Source organism: Oryctolagus cuniculus, chromosome 13, assembly GCF_964237555.1.
Source record: "Oryctolagus cuniculus chromosome 13, mOryCun1.1, whole genome shotgun sequence".
In the NCBI taxonomy this organism is placed as follows: domain Eukaryota; kingdom Metazoa; phylum Chordata; class Mammalia; order Lagomorpha; family Leporidae; genus Oryctolagus; species Oryctolagus cuniculus.
Window position 1 is genome coordinate 85,599,486 of NC_091444.1, and position 9,689 is coordinate 85,609,174.

The following is a 9,689-nucleotide window of genomic DNA, read 5'->3' on the forward strand; positions in this document are numbered from 1 at the left end:
TCTGGATGCTTTCATTGGTTGCAATCCAGAGACCCAATTTTCCCATAGATATAAACATCAGCAAACATGAAAATTTGGTAAGAAAAGCTTAAACTGAGAGTTATGATTAATAACTATTTTAACAAAATTTCTCAGAACCCATCTAATCCAAACCTTGGACAATTGGAAGACATTGTACTTGGCCCACCCATAATCAAAATGGATTCTAAATCCTTCAACTGCAAGGAGAGTATCATAGACATTAATGCTCCAAACAGATCCAGTTCTCTGCTAATGTGTCTGGAAAAGCAGCACAGGGTGACACAAATATTGGGGCTCCTGCACCCTTGTGAGAGACCTGGAAGAAGCCCCTGGCTCCTGATATCAGTCTGGCCTAGCCGCAGCCATTGCAGCCATTTGAGGAGTGAACAAACCAGGAGGAAGATCCATCTCTCCCACTCTCTCTTTCTAGTGCTGCCTTTCAAATTCATAAAAGGATCTTTAAGAAAATAGATCACTTCAATAAATTTGCCATTGCTCAGTCATGATGACTTTTACTACCTTCAGTTCTTTTTCAAAAGATTTATTTATTGGAAAGGCAGATAGAAGAGCTGGTGGTTGTGGTGCAGTGGACAAAGTTGCTATCTGTTACATTGGCATCCTGTATGTGCACCAGTTCAAGTACCAGCTATTCCATTTCTGATCCAGCTCCTTACCAATGGACTGAAAAAGCAGGGGAAGATGGCCCAAGTGCCTGGGATGCTGCCACGCACATTGCAGGAAAAGCTCCTTGCTGCCATGCACATCGGAGGGAAAGCTCCTGGCTTCAACCTGGCCACACTCTGGCTATTAAAGTCATCTCATAAATGAATTAGGTGGTGGAAAATTTCTGTCTCTCCCTCTCTCTGTAACTCTTTCAAGTAAGTAATTAAATATTTTAATATGATAAAAAAGGCAGAGAGACACAGAGACAAAGAGAGAAGGAAAGAGAAGCAGAGAGATCGCCCATCTGCTGGTTCACTTTCTATATGGCTACCACTGTGCAAGACCAGGTTCTCAAGTCCCCATATAGGTTACAGTTCTCCAATTTGACGACAGGAATGAAAGAATTTGAGCTATTATACATTGCTTTCCAGGGATATTAACATGAAGCTGATTTGGAAGTGTAGTACCCAAAACTCAGATTAGCACTGCAATATAGGATGTGGGCATCTGTTGTGACTGCTAACAAATTGGAAATCCTAGAGGAAAAGTCAACAGATTCCTGGACATACACAATATACCAAAATTGAGTCATGAAGACACATAGAAAAGCTAAACAAATCAAAAACCAAGACAGAGATTGGATGAGTAATAAAGACCCTCCCAACAAGGAAAAGTCCAGGATCAGACAGCCTCACTATTGAATTCTACAGGACTTTTAAAGAACTAATGCTTCTCAAACTATTCAACACAATTGAAAGAGAGACAATCCTCTCAAACTCCTTCGATTAATCCTGCATCACCTTAATTCTTCAACTAGAAAAAGATACAGTTGAGAGAGAGTACTATAGAAAAATATCCCTGATGGGGGCCAGTGCCATAGCACACTGGGTTGATCCTCCACCCGTGGAGACGGCATTCCATATGGGTGCCAGTTCTGGTCCCGGTTGCTCCTCTTCCAGTCCAGCTTTCTGCACTGGACTGGGAGGGCAGTGGAGGATGGCCCAAGTGCCTGGGTCCCTGCACCCGCATGGGTGACCAGGGAGATGCTCCTGACTCTGGCTTCCGATTGGACCAGCACTACCTCTTGGGCCATATGGAGCATAAACAAGCAGATAAAATACTTATGTCTCTCTGCCTCTGCCTCTCCATCTCTGTAACTCAATCTTTCAAATAAATAATTCTTTTGAAAAGGTCAACAAACAATAAAGGCTGGTGGAGAGGGAGAGAAAAAGGTACCCTAACCCACTGTTGGTGGGAATGAAGCTAGTGCAACCATTATGGAAGGCAGTATCAAAGTTCCTCAGAAATCTGAAAACAAACATACCATGTGATCCTGCCATCTGACTACTGGGAATTTATCCGCATGAAATGAAATAGAATATGCACAGGCATGAGTTATCTGTACCCTCATGTTTATTACAGCTCAATTCACAATAGCTAACATGGAATCAACCCAGATGTCCATCAGCTGGTGACTGGAACAAAAATATGAGCTATATATACAGTGTAAAATACTATTCAGCCATAATTGAGAATGAAATCCCATCTTCTGTAACTAAATGGATGAACTGGAAACAAGTATGCTCCATGAAAGAAGCCAGTCCCCAAAAGACAAATACCATATTGTCGCTCCCCCTCTTCATGGAGGAACGACACTAAGTCCTGCCTAGGCTTCATATCCGAGTCACGGCACCATTATGTCGCTCCCCGTCTTCGTGGAGGAACGACACAGTACCCTGCGCTGTTCTTTCGTCTGCTCGGCCCTCCCCGGGTTTGCTGCTGGTTCTTCCCGGGTTGGCTACTGTCCCTTCCACCTCCGTGGAAGGGCGGTTCCCCCTGCCACCTTCCCCACTTCCGTGGGGGAGTGGCACACCACCGGCCGGCTCTCTCGGGGGCTGCACAGGTGTTCCCCTTAGATGTTCCCCTTAGATGTTCCTGGTGCATGCCATCTCTCTCCTCCTTTATAGTCCTCCTCCGCCAATCCTAACTCGGCTGCCCACACGCCGAGTACGCTGCTCTCCTCCAATCAGGAGCAAGTCCTACAGTTTATTGGCTGAACTGGAGGCAGCTGTGTAGAAGCTGTTTTCTCCTCTCCCAGCGCCATATTGTGGGAGAGCAGATGCATAGAATAAGTCTTAATTCCAGTAACTTAGTCTAGTCCAAGTTGCTCCCCACACCATATGTTTTCTCTGACTGGTGGTAATTAATATATAGACAACAAAAAGCAGCATATGAGTTAAATTGACATTTTGAGATTTGAGTATTGTTCATAGCACTTTTCTGTACTCTTTGATAGAGTACACAACATATACTCATTGATATTTCTGCTACTACTTGCTGAATTCTTTATTTTGTAGAGGGTTAAAGCTTGTGATTCTAAAATAAAATCAAAGCATGCAGCTGTCAAAATTAAAAGAAAATAAAACAAGAAGGAGGGAGCTGGAAATATGAGAACAAGGGAAGATAGGATAGGATGTTATCAGTTTGCTCTTCAATCTGTATATATAAATTACATGAAATTTGTTCACTTAATATGCATTTAAAAATATAAACTTAACACTGGAAGAAAAAGACCAGAGATCAGTGTTTTCTGGATTACCACTAATAAAATTTAGTCTTCATTTATGTCTGACCATATTTAATTTCTTATTTATTTTATAAAAAAATTAACATCACCATTCCTAACAAGTCCATCCTGCTTCATCCATATCTATCAGTTCCCACGATGCTAATAATTTCTCATGAACTTAAATCCATATCATCTTAAAAAGATGCAATGTGGGGCTGGCGCTGTGGCATAGCAGATAAAGTTGTTGCCTGCAGTGCTGGCAAGCCATATGGGTGCCAGTTCAAGTTGTGGCTGCTCCACTTCTGAACCAGCTCTCTGCTATGGCCTGGGAAAGCAGTAGAAGGTGGCCCAAGTCCTTGGGGCCTTGCACACATGTGAAAGACCCTGAAGAAGCTCCTGGCTTCAGATTGACACAGACCACCCATTGCGGCCAACTGGGAGTAAACCAGCAGATGGAAGACCTCTCTGTCTCTGTCTGTCTGTCTCTCTCTCTCTACCTCTCCTCTATTTGTGCAACTCTTTCAAATAAATAAATTAATATTTAAGAAAAAAGCCTGATTCATGTTATTATTTATGTGTTTTAGAGGCTTTGCAGATGTTGATTACATGTGCCATGAAAACCCATTAAAATGCAAATCCTATAAGAGGCAACCTTATAGGTAAAATCCAGTGCATGTGTTGAGAAAAACACACTAGCAATACATTTCAAAAAGCTGTGAAATATTATAAGTGGCTGTCAAAAGCTAAAAATCTGACAATGACTCATTATGTCATTTATTTATATATAATGCTGAGAAAATCAGAAGTATTTGTTAAAACTTCTGCTAAAATGCACTAGATTTATAATTTTTAAATGCATCTTTCCTAGATGTAATGCAGTCCTGTACTACTTTAGAGTATCAGAAATTTAAAATGCTGGACTGGTGCTGTGGTGGAGCAGGTTAACTCCCTGGTCTGAAGCGCCAGCATCCCATATGGGGGCCGGTTCAATACTCAGCTGCTCCACTTCTGATCCTGCTCTCTGCTATGGCCTGGCAAAGTAGTACAAGATGGCCCAAGTCTTTGGGCCCCTGTACCCATCTGGGAGACTGGGAACTAGCTCCTGGCTCCTGGCTTCGGATCAGCACAGCTCTGGCAGTTGCAATCAATTAGGGAGTGAACATCAGATGGAAGACCTCTCTCTTTCTCTCTGGCTCTCCTCTCTGTAACTCGACTTGTACATAAATAAATAAATCTTTAAAACAATTAAGAAATTTAACATGTGAAAGGTTTTTAAAAAATGTATTTCTTTATTGTGAGGCAGAGTTACAGATATAGAGAGGAAGAGAAAGAGAGGTCTTCTATCGACTGGTTCACCCCTAAATGGCCAGAATGGCTGGAGCTGGGCCGATCTGAAGCCAGGTGCCAGAATCCAGGAGTCAGCAGCTTCCTGCAGGTCTCTCACATGGGTGCAGGGGCCCAAGCACTCAGGGCATATTGCACTACTTTCCTAGGCCATTAGTAAAGAGCTGGATTGGAAGTGCAGGAGCAGGGACTCAAACTGGTGCCCATGTGGGATGCTGGTGCTGCAGGTGGATGCTTAATCTACTATGCCACAGAGTGGGCCCAGAGAATGGTTTTAGGAAGACAGCTTTCATGTAGACTAGGCTGCAATATTGCAAGGTAAGGTTTAGCTTTTATTCCCACACATCAGTATTCATCTTTTAGCAACTATAAATACTGAATATCATACATATAGACATAAATATAGGTAACTGCAGATTTTGTTGTCATTCTTTCTAATTCTCTTTTTAATGTCTGCTAATAGGCCATCTTATGGATTATTATATTGATGTTACCCGTACACAACCATCAGGCATTTCCACTGTTGAATGTGTTTATGAGTACAGGTAGATTTGTGTGTACATGAATGCACATTTGATGGAGATAGCACTGACACTAATACTGTGAGAAATCCTAACGCTGATTCCAAACTTTGTGTCCTCCACAGAGATGGCTGTCATTGAAGTAGACCACAGGGTCCCTTTTGCTGTTATGGACTGAAATGTGCCTCCCTAAAACTCTAACACGGAAGTGCTAACCACCAACATGACTCTACCTGAAGAAAGTGCTTTTAAGTAGATCAAATGGTAGATGTGTCTGTCACATCGGAGAAAGGCTTCTGGAAAAATCGAGCCTATTTAAGCACCTTGATCTGATATTTTCAAGCTCTACAACTCTGAGAAGTAAAATTCCATGATTTAAATCATATTCTCTGTGGTATTTTCTTAGCAAATTAATATATCCTCATTTCTGCCAGCATTTTCTATTGTCATCCAGAAGGTCCTAGTGATTAGCAGAGAAATATAGAAACTAAAAACTGTGATTTTAGATTACCAAGTATCTACTAACACAAAAAGATATCCCAGAAGCAACCTACTACCATCCTCCAGGACCCAGAAAAAAAACAGGAAGGAGTCAAGATGCAGGGCAGTAGAAAAAAGTGAATAATGAAAGATCACAGCAGAAGTAAATAAGGAAGGGTTTGGTTCTGTGGTGTAGTGGGTTAAAGCCTTGATCTGCTGTGCATGCGTCCCATATGTTGCTGCTAGGAGACCAGGTGCTCCACTTCCAATCCAGCTCCCTACTAATGCACCTGGGAAATTGGTGGAAGATGGATTGTGTTCTACGGTGCTGGCACCCACATGAGAGACTTGGAAGAAGCATCTGGCCTTTCCAATAAATAAATAAATCTTTAAAATATAGAAACAATGTTAGCACTGTTGGAAAACAGACTCATAGTTCAATGTAAAAGTATAGGCAGCTGAAATAAACCGACTTTTCTACAGGCAACTCCTATATAACAAAGGAAAGAAAACAAACAGGAGAAAGAAGAACCCCTTTAGCAAATGGTTTAAAGGAAAGTGATTATACATATGTATAAGCCTGAAAATATACCCAAAACCTCATACACTATGTAAAAGCAACTCAAGGTGAATTAAAAGTCTAAATATAAAACCAAAAACTAAGTAAACATATGAGAAACTATAAAACATAAGCATAGACAACAGTTTTGGATAAGATTCCAAATCACAAGTAAAAAAAATAAAATATAGAAATTTGAGCATATCATATTAAGATACATCTTCACTACAAAGTAATCAACAGAGTGAACATACAATGGACAGAATGGCAGGAAACATTGAAAACTCTGATTATGACAAAAGATTGATAGCCAGAACATACATATATAGAACTGGGAAAATCTCCAAATAAGAAGCAAAATGTACAGCTAAGAAATGGGCAAGGATCAAAACAGATGTTTCTCAGAAGAAGAAATCTCAATGGTCAAGACATATATGAACATGCCCAATATCACTAGCCATTAGGGAAATGTAAATCAAAACCAATAGCAGACTCCATCTGTAGGAGAAGACAATGCTTGGGTTTTCATTTGTGCAACAAGTGGGTTTAGAGGACCCTGTTCACCATTAGAGGGCAGAGTCTACATGGAAGTAAGGAAACCTTAATGTTTTCCTAATGGGCTTGTTAAATTCTTGACCAGTGCCTATTACCTTTGCCACAAACTTTCCAGTCTCACTACTTCCCTGCTTCTTCCTCTTCTCTGTGGCTTGTAAAAACAGTGTACCTTCTATATATGGAGGATACTTTTGTTTTGTTTTATTCCTTCTGTCTCATGATGTTCCTCTAAGAAATCACAACCCTCCAAGTATTCATTCATTTATGCAGTCTGCAGTTTTCATGGGCTACTTCATGGCAAAGTACTAGGTTAAAGGAAAGGTATAGGTCAGGAACTGAGCAAAGTTCACAATGATGAAGCCATTGGGGAAATGAACCTGATGGAAGACCTCTCTCTCTCTCTCTCTCTCTCTCTCTCTCTCTCTGCCTCTCCTTCTCTCTCTGTGTAGTTCTGATTTTCAAATAAATAAATAAATCTTTAAAAACTAACTAAATAAATATACTAATAACCTGGTGGCAACACCTTTCTATCAGAACATGTGAAGCACTCAAACACAGTTTGTCCCAGAAAGTCAACCATAAGGCCATATCTTCTACTGCACTTGTGGACATCTCTGTGGGGGGTAAGGGGCACTTATTTCTTCCCCTCTTCTTTCTTACCACTCTCACAGTTATAACTTCTATCGATGCTTCCAAAGACCAGTCTCTATGAAATTGTAGAACTAATATCCTCCCATGTCAAAAGTGTCATGGGTTTAAACACAGAACCCAAAATAAGATAAGTAACTGGCCTTCTTCATTACACAGTGTGAAATGTAAGATTCTCAGTGGAGCACTGGGTAATGTAAAGTGCTGGGCAGAGAAAAACTGTTTCTTATCTGTATTTATGATGCTGTAATTCTTCTCTTTATGCAAACTCAGATTAAAAGAGCTCCCGTTAGTGGGCAGCACTATTGCATAGTGGGTAAAGCTACTGCCTGCCTTGTCATCATCCTATATGGGTGCCGGTTGGGATCCTGGCTGCTGCACTTCCCATCCAGCTCTCTGCTGTGGACTGGGAAAACAGTAGAAGTTGGCCCAAATCCCTCAATTCCTGCACCCACCTATGAGACCTGGACAAAGTTCTGCCTTTCAAATAAATAAATAATTATTTAAAAAAACAGCTTCATCTCAGAAGGAGCTCCTGGCTACTGGCTTCAAATTGGCATACCTCCAGCTATTGCTGCCAATTGGGGAATGAACCATCGGATGGAAGACCTCTCTCTCTTTCTCTCTCTCTCTCTCTCCTCTCTCTGTGTAACTCTTTCAAATGAATAAATAAATCTTTAAAAAAGTAGCTCCAGTTATTGACAACACAGTAGACTTGCATTAATTTTGGTTCCCTTCTCACTTTGCAAAGGGATCAGTGGCAGGTCAAAACAGTTGACAGCCTTGCTAACAGGAGAAGTGATAGCTGAAGACAGAAAATGAAAAGCAGCCAAATACATCATCAAAGAAAGAGAAGTGGACCCCATCCAACACAAACCTTTAAAAGTGGATGCTCACAATTAATGAGTGAAACAGCTGCCCACTGAAATCTTGTCTAGGGAGGGAAGATGTCCTAAGTTCTGCTTTTGTAAACTCCAGTCATAAATCTGTCCTAATAAATCCATATGTAGAAGCCTGAAAATATACCCAAAACCTCATACACTATGTAAAAGCAACTCAAGGTGAATTAAAAGTCTAAATATAAAACCAGAAACTAAGTAAACATATGAGAAACTATAAAACATAAGCATAGACAACAGTTTTGGGTAAGATTCCAAATCTCTTTTACAAACATACTGGACCCATTGACCATTGGAAATGTGGTTCTAATCATGTAGGCTGCCATTTAAACCCACCAATGCTGTAACAGCTAAGAAACTTGAATTTGATGCTCAGTTCTCAGGAAATCATTCCAGCTGAGCCTAGGTCCATTAATAGAAACTCCTTGGATCTTCCACTGTCTTTGTGCCTGTTTGAAAGAAGGGAGTTTTCCCACCCCAGGTTTCTGGAACAGCTTCAAATTCCACATTGGAAAAATTTGATAATTAATACTTGAGAGGGATCAACACACAAAGCAGCTATTCACGCTTCACACTGATCCCCACCAGGAAGATGAGGTGCAGGATGAGAGCAGTGGGGCAGATCCTAGACAGATCCTCCTGCCCACCCCTCTGCTGCCCCAGGCTCCCTCCTGAGGGCCATCCAGCCCCACCCTGCAGGAACCAGCCCAGGAAACATCAAGAGACCAGGCCAGACTGCATTCTGAGACCACCCACAGTGGGAACCTGGCTTATTTAACTGTGGAGATCAGGAGTCTTTCTGCCTTCCTTCCCTGTGAGTGCAGGTTCCCAGAACGCTGCCCCCTCTCTCCTGTAACCACTAAATAAAGTGCATTAGGGACAGTTTAGGTGAGGTTCTGCAGGAGAGAGTCTGGGCACTTTGAGCCTGGGAAATAGAGGTGGGAGACAGAGCAGCCTGGGTCCCAGCCCTGACCTCGGGAGAAGCTGCCAGGATCGCTGGCACACTTCTCCCACATGTGTCTCCGCCCCTTCCTGCATGCCAAACCTGCAGCAGAAAGTCCCTGGAGCAGGTACCCTTTCTTCCGGACACACGGGGAGTGAAATTGGGAGTGTGGGGAAGAGAGGCCCTGACATGTGGGACCCACAGTTGGTGGATGAAGAGGGAAGAAGCAGCAGGAGGCAGGCTCAGGGTGAGCACTCGGAAACTGCCTGGGATCGCACATGCAGAGCAGGAGTTGCAGTAAATGCCAGAGAAGGAGCAGCACAGCCCCCAGGGCTGACACTGATCAAGGAATGAACTCCCCTGGTCCAACTCTGAGCCCCAGGGACTGGCAGTGGCAGGTGCATGCCCACAGGTATTTGGAAAGCAGAATACCTCAGAGCTACTGGGAACTCTGGGAAATGGAGTCCAGGCTGCAGCATTCATAGAG